The sequence below is a fragment of the Sorex araneus genome, chromosome 5 (assembly GCF_027595985.1).
Source record: "Sorex araneus isolate mSorAra2 chromosome 5, mSorAra2.pri, whole genome shotgun sequence".
NCBI classification, from domain to species: Eukaryota; Metazoa; Chordata; class Mammalia; order Eulipotyphla; family Soricidae; genus Sorex; species Sorex araneus.
In genome coordinates, this window is record NC_073306.1 from 198,539,690 (window position 1) to 198,550,636 (window position 10,947).

The 10,947-nt window shown below is 39.9% G+C and overlaps 1 non-coding gene across 1 annotated transcript; it reads left to right on the forward strand.

Annotated features, from left to right (window-relative positions):
- Window positions 1-322: 322 nt before the first annotated feature.
- On the forward strand, window positions 323-453 carry LOC129405396 (small nucleolar RNA SNORA61). Its single transcript, XR_008630548.1, has one exon. It is a non-coding gene; the product is annotated as a small nucleolar RNA SNORA61 (small nucleolar RNA).
- The last annotated feature ends 10,494 nt before the right edge of the window (window positions 454-10,947 follow it).

Genomic DNA, 10,947 nt, shown 5'->3' on the forward strand with positions numbered 1-10,947 from the left:
CCGAGCCCCCGAATTTTTTTAAATCTGGCCCCGAGATAGCTCAAAGGGCTGAACATATGCTTGCAAGCAGCAGGCCTGGGTTCAATATTCAATAGCACCTTGTCCTCAAAGCACCTCTAGGGTCAACTACCAAGCACAAAACACAGGAATTTCCTGCTGCACAAAATTCAGGGTTTTTCCCACTTCAAACCTGACGTTTTCACCACTTCCGCATAAGATTGTCAACCCTGATTCATTTGAGATCTAACGATAAACAAGGGCTCAAAGAAAAATGGTGGAAAATAATTCTACAAGCAAAGGTAAGCTTAAAAAGCCAGAGGCAACCCTCCTGCTCCCTTCTCCATCAGAACTGAACACTGGTCTTAGTGGTTGTAAAAGGAGGAAGAATAATAAAAGCTGGCCTCAAGGGGCTAGTAGTCAACCAGATAGCACATGGGCTAGTTTTAAGCAAAGTATAAATGAAAAAAAATAATAATAAGGCAGAGATAGCCACACTTAAATGAAATTGGCCTGGGTCAGGGAGATAGTACAGCACGTACTATCTTGCCTTACACATAGCCAGCATTGCTTATGGTCCCCTCATGGCCAAGAGTGATCCAAGAGCACTGAGCCAGGAGTAAGCACTGCCCTGAGGTCCCCATACCAAATAAAATAAAATGAAATAAACCTTAAGCTAAAGAAAATAATAAGATAGGTCAGTTACCTTAAATGATCAATCAAAAGACAATATTCATTAACATATATTATCTTACAAATAGATACATAACAAATAAAGGCGCATCAAAATATAAACAGACCACTGCTAACAGGCTTGGTGAGGCACCCAGTGAAGCACAAAGGGGGGATTTTAAGCCCCCGTTCTCATCAATTGATAGATCAACCAGACTAAAATCAACAATAAATAGCCCCAAATAACAGATTAGACCAGAGGAGTTTAATCAATATCTGCAGGACTCTCCACCTACCCTCAATCACCTACCCATCCCCAACAAAAGTCAAGTAAAAACAGTTTCTTCTCAAGCACATAGAGCCTACATCAAAAAAAAAAGGTGTTAGTAGGTTTACCAGACTAAAAATATACTAAGTATCTTTTTTAAAATCTATTTTTGTATAAAATCAAACACCAAAGAAAACTGAAAAAAACTCAAACATATGGAAACTTAGCAAAATTCTACTGGACAACTACCAGATTGATGATGAAATGAAGTTAGAGATACTTCAATATCTGTAAACAGAAAAACGACAAGCAAAGCTCCACACTAAAGGACAACCTGAAATCAACTCTGTATCACCCACTCACAATCTGGTTTGCCTGAGAGACACTTGCTCTGTACATCCATGTAAGCTACGTGAATGTGGGACCAAATGAAATCAAGATCAACTGTGAAGAGACCATTGAGCAGTGAAGGGCAGATAAGCTGCCATTAATGTGGGCTGACCTTCTCTGGCAGGACAAAGAACATCATTAAAGATGACAATCAATCCCTTCAGTCAAACATGAAGTTTGTGCTACAGACAGATTCTGGGATTTGGGGAAAGAAAGAAAGAAAAAGGAAGAAAGAAAGAAAGAGGAAGGAAGGAAGGAAGGAAGGAAGGAAGGAAGGAAGGAAGGAAGGAAGGAAGGAAGGAAGGAAGGAAGGAAGGAAGGAAGGAAGGAAGGAAGGAAGGAAGGAAGGAAGGAAGGAAGGATGGGAGGGAGGGAGGGAGGGAAGGAGGGAGGGAGGGAGGGAAAGAAGAAAGAAAGAAAGAAAGAAAGAAAGAAAGAAAGAAAGAAAGAAAGAAAGAAAGAAAGAAAGAAAGAAAGAAAGAAAGAAAGAAAGAAAGAAAGAAAGAAAGAAAGAAAGAAAAAGAAACAACAAAAATTAAGAACAACAAACCCTAAGTCATGTTTTCAAGTAACATCAGGATCAGCTGAGCTTTCTCCCTTCCTGAGAGAGTAGCAGAGCAATCAAGACAGAGACTGACATCTTAGTAGGTGCAGAGGAAATGGGAATTGGGAGTGACCACAGCATGGAGTTGTTCCTGTTCCCTACACACTCTTCACAACGGGCAGCATAGTGAGGGGCTATGGAGGTTTTCTCTCTCCTCAGAGCCCTCACTCTCACCATCCCCCATCATGGCCAGAGACAAAGGAGAACTCCAACCCTGAAGCCACAGTGCCACCTGCAGGCAAACAAAAGAGGAAAACCCAGATGATGCAAAGCAGGAAACTGCTGTAGGGCAATCTCCGTGAATCGAAGCAGGAAGTCCTCAAAGAAAAGGACAAGTATTCAGAGGTTAAACTTGAAGATGCTGAATTGGAGGAGGTAACAAAGAATGGAAAAGAAGAGCCACCAAAACAAAGCAAAATTTAGAGACTCTACTAAATACAGAGCAGTAAATTCAAGATACATCTTTTAAAAAATGAAAAGGAACTTTCCCCAAGAGACTGATGATATTTAAATATCTCAAAGATATTGAGTATGAAGGAAACATTGAATGAAGCCCTATAAAACATGAAAAACAAAACAAGCAGACTCAATCTTGCAGAAGAAAGAATATTGGAAATTGAAGGTAAAATCATATTAATGATTCAAATAGAAGAAGAGAGGGAAACACGATTTAGGGGAAAAAGGGAGGACATGAACAGGAAATATCAGCGTCCATAAGGATAAACATCGGAGTCATGGCTGTATCAGACAATGAGCAGTAAGCAAAGTAGCCTGCAGCTATATTCAAAAAAATGCTTCCTGGGGGCTGGAGTGATAGCACAGCGGGTAGGGCGTTTGCCTTGCACGCGGCCGACCCGGGTTCGAATCCCAGCATCCCATATGGTCCCCTGAGCACCGCCAGGGGTGATTCCTGAGTGCATGAGCCAGGAGTGACCCCTGTGCATCGCCGGGTGTGACCCAAAAAAAGCAAAAAAAAAAAAAAATGCTTCCTGAGAATATTCCAAATCTAAGAAAAGAATTAACCAGAGATGTCTAAAAAGTTGAGAGAACACTCAACAGTTTGGTTTGGGGGCCACACCTGGCAATGTTCCGGGGTTGCTCTCGGCTCTGTGCTCAGGGACCCCTCCTGATGGTGCTTGGGAGATCATATAGGATGCCGGGAATTGAGCCCAGATCAGTCACAAAGCAAACACCTAACCCTCTATACTACTACTCCAGCCTCTAACTTTCAAATTTTAAGTTTAAAATTATCCCCATGAAGACACATCATTGTTAAAGTATCAAAAATCAGAGATAAGAGGGTGTGGCCAAAATTTTTTTAATTAATACTCCTGTGAGCATTGCCGTGACAACAACACAAAGAATATATAAAAACAGAGCACAGCATCCCACAAGAAATGTCAATGCAGAAAATAGTCATCACCTTAGGGAAAATTCATTGAAGAAAATGGTCATCACCTTAGGGAAGATGCGACTCTGCAGAAGGCAAAAACACAGGACAGATAAGGAATGAAGGGGAGGGAGAAAGCAGTGATTGAAAAAGTAAAGGGACCAGCAAATCCAGCAGGCTGGTACCAGACAGGAAACAACAACTGAGGGTGAGAGGCTGCCAAACAGAAGGGATTTTAAAAACATCAGGGACTTTTTATTTATTTATTTATTTATTTATAGACTAACAACTTTTCGTCCTTGTGTTTCAGTCATACAATGCTCAAGTACCCATCCCTCCACCAGTGCCCATTCTCCACCACCAAGGATCCCAGGATCCCTCCCACCCCCCACCCCACCCCCACCCCACCCTGCCTCTGTGGTAGGGCATTCCCTTTTGTTCTGTCTCTCCTTTTGGGTGATGTGATTTGCAATAGAGGCATTGAGTGGCCATTGTGTTTGATCTATAGTCTACTTTCAGTACACATTTCCCATCCCCAGTGGGTCCTCGAACCACACTTTACCTCGTGTTCCCTTCTCTATCTGAGTTGCCTTTTCCTCCAGCGTTAAAAACATCAGTTGTTAAACAACAGCACTAAGTTGAAAGAGATTCGGGTTTTGTCAAGCTCCTAGTGGTAACTGGGAACAGCATTACAGAATAAGCCATGGCCAATAGTGACAAGCTAATGCCTGGTGGGAAAAGGGAGACTAGTGGGATGGGGGGCGGGGGGGGGGGGGCTGTCATTGCTATATAAGCCCAAATCAAAACAAAAAGAATGTCTCAGATAAACAATGCAACCTTACACTTGAGTATCCAGAAAAGGAGCAACAAAGAGAACCAAAAGTCAATGTGATAAAAGAAATAGTGGAGATTAGGATAAATAAATGAAATAGTTCTATGAAAGAACCAAAACAACTCTATAACAAATCAGAGAAAGCAAGAGCTGAAATTTGTATGAAATACAAAAGACCTCAAATAGCCAAAGCAGTCCTGAGACAAAATAAGAACAGAGGCACAACCATGCCTGACTTCAAATTACTACAAAGCTGTAGTAGTCAAAACAGTATGGTGCTAGAATCAAAATAAATACACAGACTAATGACATAGAATTGAGAGCCAGAATTAAACCCTTTACAACCTGATGGTATTTTACATAGTCATCAAGAATATATAATGGGGGGGCCGGAGCGATAGCACAGCGGGTAAGGCGTTTGCTTTGCACGCGGCCGACCCGGGTTCGATCCCCGGCATCCCATATGGTCCCCCAAGCACTGCCAGGAGTAATTCCTGAGTGCAAAGCCAGGAGTAACCCCTGAGCATCGCTGGGTGTGACCCAAAAAGCAAAAAAAAAAAAAAAAAAGAATATATAATGGATAGTAGAAACTATCTTCAGTAGATTTTTTGATAAATTATCTTCTTTTCCCCAAAAGGTATTTTTTTGGGGGGATTGGATAATCAAATATGAAAGAATGAAATTAGATCACTATCTCAAGCCGTGAAAAAAATTCAACTCAACAATATATGAAGGACTTGAATGTTAGCTCAAAATCATAAATACATTAGCAAGGAAAAGGTATGTAGAAAGGGGGCCCAGAATCTAACTCAATTGTTTAAATTATTTGCTCCACGATACCAAGGTCTTGAGGTACCACCCACAAGCACTGAGGTGACTAGGACAGTTCCACTATTTGGGATCCCTAGTGAGAGGAGTTTGGAATTTAGCACCAAGGCTTAGGAAGGCTCCAGGGCAAGAGTGAGGTCTTGCATTAATCCCTGGTGTTATGCTAGTATTGAGGCCGTCTTGACCATCCATGGCCTGAAGCTCCCAGTGAAGGGAGAAAAACAATAGGGAAATGTACAAAGCAAAACAAACAAACAAATACCTCATAAAAATATTGACTTCAGTGTGAATTTAAAGATGACTCTATATGACTCTATTGGCAAGGAAATCAACAGAAAAAATTTATAATTGGATTACATCTAAATGAGAGACATCTACGTGGCTGAAGAAACTATGGCTAAAATAAAATGACAACCTACAGTATGGGAGAAAACATTAACATACATTATATCTGACAAAGAGTTAATATCTAAGATATATGAAGCACTGACAAAGTTCCACAACAGTAAATCACTGTCACTGTCATCCTGTTGTTCGTCGATTTACTCGAGCGGGCAATAGTTAACGTCTCTATTCCTCCCAGCCCTGAGATTTTAGCAGCCCCTCCTTACTCGTCTTTCCCAATGATTGGAGGCTCTTTCAGGGTCAGGGGTATAACATATATCCTTACTGGTTTTGGCATATCGAATACACCACGGGTAGCTTTCCAGGCTCTGCCGTATGGGAGGAATACTCTCGGTAGCTTGCCGGGCTCTCCGAAAGTTGTGTGTGTGTGTGTGTGTGTGTGTGTGTGTGTGTGTGTGTGTGTGTGTATTACTCTCTATGATTTGTTGCCTACTGTCTGATCTCCATCAAATATAGTGTAGTAATTATGGAAAATGGGTAGGAAGTGTCTTAATAATGTGTCTGGCAAGTGGCCTGGAGCATGGCAACGGTTGGGTAGTGAAGGTCGGCTGCCAGGGCTGGGTCCCTTGGGGCGGGGAGGGTTCTCCCCATTACCCATCTACCCACTGAAAAAAAATGAGGAGAGGGTCAGAATGATACCACAGCAAGTAGGATGCTTGCCTTGCATATTGCCATTTTGGGCTTGATCTATAGCACCCTATATGGTCCCCCTAGCCCTGCCAAGAGTGAACCCTGAGCACAGAGCCAGGAATAAGCCCTGAGTACTGCTGGTGTGACCACCACCACCACCACCCTCTCACAAAAAAATTAAATAAATAAAGATTAAGATAAGAAAGGATAAACAGACATTTCTCAAACAAGACAAATATATTGTCAACATATATACAAAAAAAGCGTTCTTCATTATTTATTACTAGGAAACCGCAAATCAAAATGACAATGAGATATCACCTCACACCAGTGAGAATATCTGAATTTTTCCTATTCTATAAATAACCTGTGTTGGCAGGAATGTGATAAAAGAGAAATCCTCAGTCACCAAGAGTGGTGATGAATCTCATTTAAACACTATGGAAAAAAACAGACTTGTCAAAAAATTGAAAATTAGGGTTACCATATGACCCATTAATTCCTCTTTAAATCATCTATAGGACTTGGAGCCCATTGTCATATGAGGTGCCAAGGACCAATCCTATGTTGACAGTTAATTTTGTTTAATTTTATTAAATTTTCAATGGTTATTTTGGTATCATGATATAAAATAGCAACACTGTAGCACTGTGGACCTGTTGTTCATTAACTTGCTTGAGCAGGCACCAGTAACATCTCCATTGTGAAACTTGTTGTTACTGTTTTTGGCATATTGAATACACCCCGGGTAGTTTGCCAGTCTCTGCTGTGCAGGCGGGATACTCTCGGTAGCTTGCCGCGCTCTCCAAGAGAAATGGAGGAATCGAACCTGGGCCAGCCATATGCAAGTATGCAAGGCAAATGCCCTGCCTGCTGTGCTATTGCTCCCATCCAACAGTACCGTCAATAATAAAGTTTTAGGCATATGATATTATACTTCAACACCATACCCACCACCAGAGTGTCAGTTTACGGCCACAATGCCCCAAAGTCTCCTCCCACTCTCCTCACCCCCCACGCCCCTGGCAGATGCTTGAATTGAATTTTTTGCATTTGGGGGAATGAGGTTTGTTTGCTTTTTGCTTTGGGGGCCATATCCAGCCATGCTCAGGACTCCTGACTCTGAGGTCCAGGATCACTCCTGGTTGACTCAAAACGCCCTATGCCAAGCTAGGGATAGAATCTGGGTTCGCTGCATGCAAAGCAAGTTTCTGATCCACTGTCTTTTTACTATCTCCCTAATCCCCTGAACTGAATTTTAAAGAAAAAAGAAAGTGTAATATATATATTACAATAGAACACTACTGAGAAGACAAAATCTTCATGCTGAGCAAAATAAAGCAGAAGAAAGATAATTTTTTAATGAACTCCTATGTAAAATATAGAAAATCTTACTCATTAAAAGCAAAAAAGGGAATAGGGAAAGCCAAATGAAAACTAACAGATCCTAAACCACAGAACTCAGGTTTCTTTAGGCGATGGAGGACATGGGCCAAAGAGGATGGGGGATCCAAGGAACTTCTGCAGAGTGATGCTGTACTTTGGTGGTGGGTACAGTATGAGAATATATGTAGAGAAGAGTATGAATTTGTACCCTCCAAACATATATAAGAGCCAAGGTAGCACAACAGATAGGGCATTTGCCTGACATGCGCCTGATCCGGGTTCAATCCCTGGAATGCCAAATGGTAGCTCCCTCCCCAATGTCCATCAGGAGCGATCCTGAGTGCAGACCCAAGAGTAAGTGCTGAGCACCACTGAGCACAAAACAAAACAAAATAAGAGTAAATAGAAAATAAAAAAATGATATTTTAATAGGAAAAGAATAAGAAAAAATTTACCTAAGACTCTGAAAAAGAATAATATATCAACCAATGTACAAGAATAGAGCAAACATTCACAGAAATTATTACCCCAAATACCTAATTGGCATCATATTGATCAGGTTAAAGCTAGGGCATGGACTGTTCACAATAGCCAGAACCTGGAAACAACCCCAGTGCCTGAGAAGAAACGACTGGTTAAAGAAACTTTGGTACATCTACACAATGGAATACTATGCAGCTGTTAGAAAAGATGAAGTCATGAAATTTGCTTATAAGGGATGGACATGGAGAGTATCATGCTAAGTGAAGTGAGTCAGAAAGAGAGAGACAGACATAGAATGACTACACTTGTTTGTGGAATGTAAAATAACATAATATGAGACTGACATCTAAGAACAGTAGACACAAGAGCCAGGAATATTGCCACATAGTTGGAGCCTGTCTCATGAGCTGGTAGAGAAGACAGATGGAATAGAGAAGGGATCACTAAGACTATAATGGTTGGAGGGATCATTCAAGATGGGGGATGTGTGCTAAAGTAGATAAAGGACCAAACCTGATAAGCTCTTAAAATCTGTATTGCAAACCATAAAACTCTAAAGCAGAGAGAGAGTATGGGGGAAATTATTTGCCATGGAGGCAAGGGTGAGGGTTGGAAAGGGAGGGGTATAATGGGAACATTGATGGTGGAGAATATGCACTGGTGGAGGGATGGGTGTTTGATCATTGTATGGCTGAAACTCAAACATGAAAGCTTGTAACTGTATCTCACAGTGATTCAATAATAAATAAATAAATCTTAAAAGCTAGGGCACCACTGGGCAAATGAGGACTTCCAATATGGAAAAATTTTAAAAAATCTATGTAGAAAAATATAATGTTTATCCAATAATGTCTGTAAAGAAAATAAAATAGGGGAACAAAAGAATTTTAGTCAATAGAAAGATATTCTCTGGCAAGGAGAAAGCTGGTTTATTTAAATTCACCATGGTCAAAAAACAATATTCCTCTCTTCACTCTATATTCACAATAATAAATTTCTGGCCACTCTAGTTCAGCACATATGTTCTGAGCATCTCCCGAGTACAAAGCACTGTGAAATGGACTGAATATTAAAGAAATGTACAAAAGGAATCAGAGAGAGAATACAGGACTTGGGCTACTGATGAACTGGGTTTGATCCCAGGTATCATGTGGCATCCTAAGCCTCACTGGATAGCACTGGAGGTACAAAGTATCATCAGGTGTGGACCTAAAGATCCCCAAACACCTCCAAGCTAGCTCATAGTCCCGGCACCAAAGGTCTCTGAGCATCATTTGGGAGTCCTTTCCACCTGGCAGAATGAAAAAGAATGAGTAATAAATAATCTTTTATTTAAGGAGGGGATAAACAGGAAAAGGAATTGTAAGAGTGTCAAGATTCTAACTTGAGCAATTAGCCTGATGCTATTAACTGAGAAAATATCCATCGAACAACAGAGTGAGTGAAGAAACAGAAAAGGAGGAGAAATTTGGACCTCAGGACAGTCTCGAATGCCTTTGGAAACAAGAGACAATCACAGAGTTTTAACAAATATTTACTTATACTATGAAGAAATCTTGATTAATACAGCTCAGAAAATGCAACTGCTAAACAATATCACCAGGGATACTGGTTTTATCTATTCATTACCCCAGCAAATTAGTAGATTGGCATTTTGTTCCTGTGCTTGCTATTTCATGTTACAATTTCCAGGATATATGTCAGTTATTCAACCAACGTGCACTTGTCATCCCTCTTGAAGTCTCCCTAATACCAATATACAAAAAATCAGCAACTATATTTATACAATGTTTTAATCAAATAAAATTAAGTACCAAAATGCTTAAGCCTATTCTTCACTCTATCCAACTATTATTACACAGGTGATAGAAAAATAAAAATGCAAACTTGATTTCTAGGTGGATGTAAATCATTTCCTAGTTTCATAATATCTAGCAAACATCTGTTAAACAAGCAGAAATCCTTTTTTATTGTAAAACAGTGTTTTCTTTGGAGCTCTTGAGTGCTTCAGGAGGCAGTGGGAGAATGACTTTCTATCCAGACGCTGCACTGTACCTTCCCATCCATTAGCTAGAGCCGAAATGCATGTGTTCAATGTAAACTGCATCACGAACAGCTGTTCCTTCCCCAAAGCAAGCCAGCTGGATACTATAATAGCTATCCAGTCTAGGGTTTACTGATAGAGCATCTTGATGTCCCCAGACAGAAAACATTACAGATAAGTTTACTTACTCATATCAAATATAAAAGAGTTGGGAATTTTTCCTGTATTTCTCGATCAGCCCTTAACTATTTTGTATATGTTCTTGTAATTCAGAAACAAGACTTGAATGTGTATTATTAATTATTTATCAACACTCAACCATCTTACAAATTACTGTATAATGCATATAAATGTTAACTGGGATGTGCAAGAAGGTAGAAATTTGAACTTCACTCATTCCTTAAAACTGTTCTCTTTACTCAAGTTGATTGTTTCAAAATAGAATTTCTCCTTGTCATAATAATTCAAGAGGCAAATAAGGAAGCTATAAGACAAGGCAAGAGGAAATAAGACACATCTTCCATAGATAGAAGCATAGTACTATGCTTGGTTTTTTTTCCCAAGAAGAAACACACACAAAATTTTTGAATCAGTCTTGTCTGGATAAGTCCCAATTTCTGAAAACTCAATACTACTTTTCACTTGCCACACTTACAAAACTGTTAGAATCCTCAAAATCTGATTTATGTAAAAGATGAAAAGAAAGTCGATAGGGTTTTTATCCCAGAAAGAGAAATAGGTCTTCTACAGCATGATTTACTCCAGGCATATGGAAATCCATTGGTTTCCCTCATGCAAAATATGTGTTTTTTCAGAGGGGCCATTCTGGCCTTTTTTAAAGATCACTTTCTCTCTTTATTCTTTATTTTTTTGCCTTGTTGAATGTTATTACTGAATTGCAGTAATAACATATTGACATAAGCAAAAGCATATTCTACAGTACAACCAGAAAAATATGTTAAAAATGAAATATATATATATATATATATATTTGTTTTGGGGCTACACCCAGCTATGC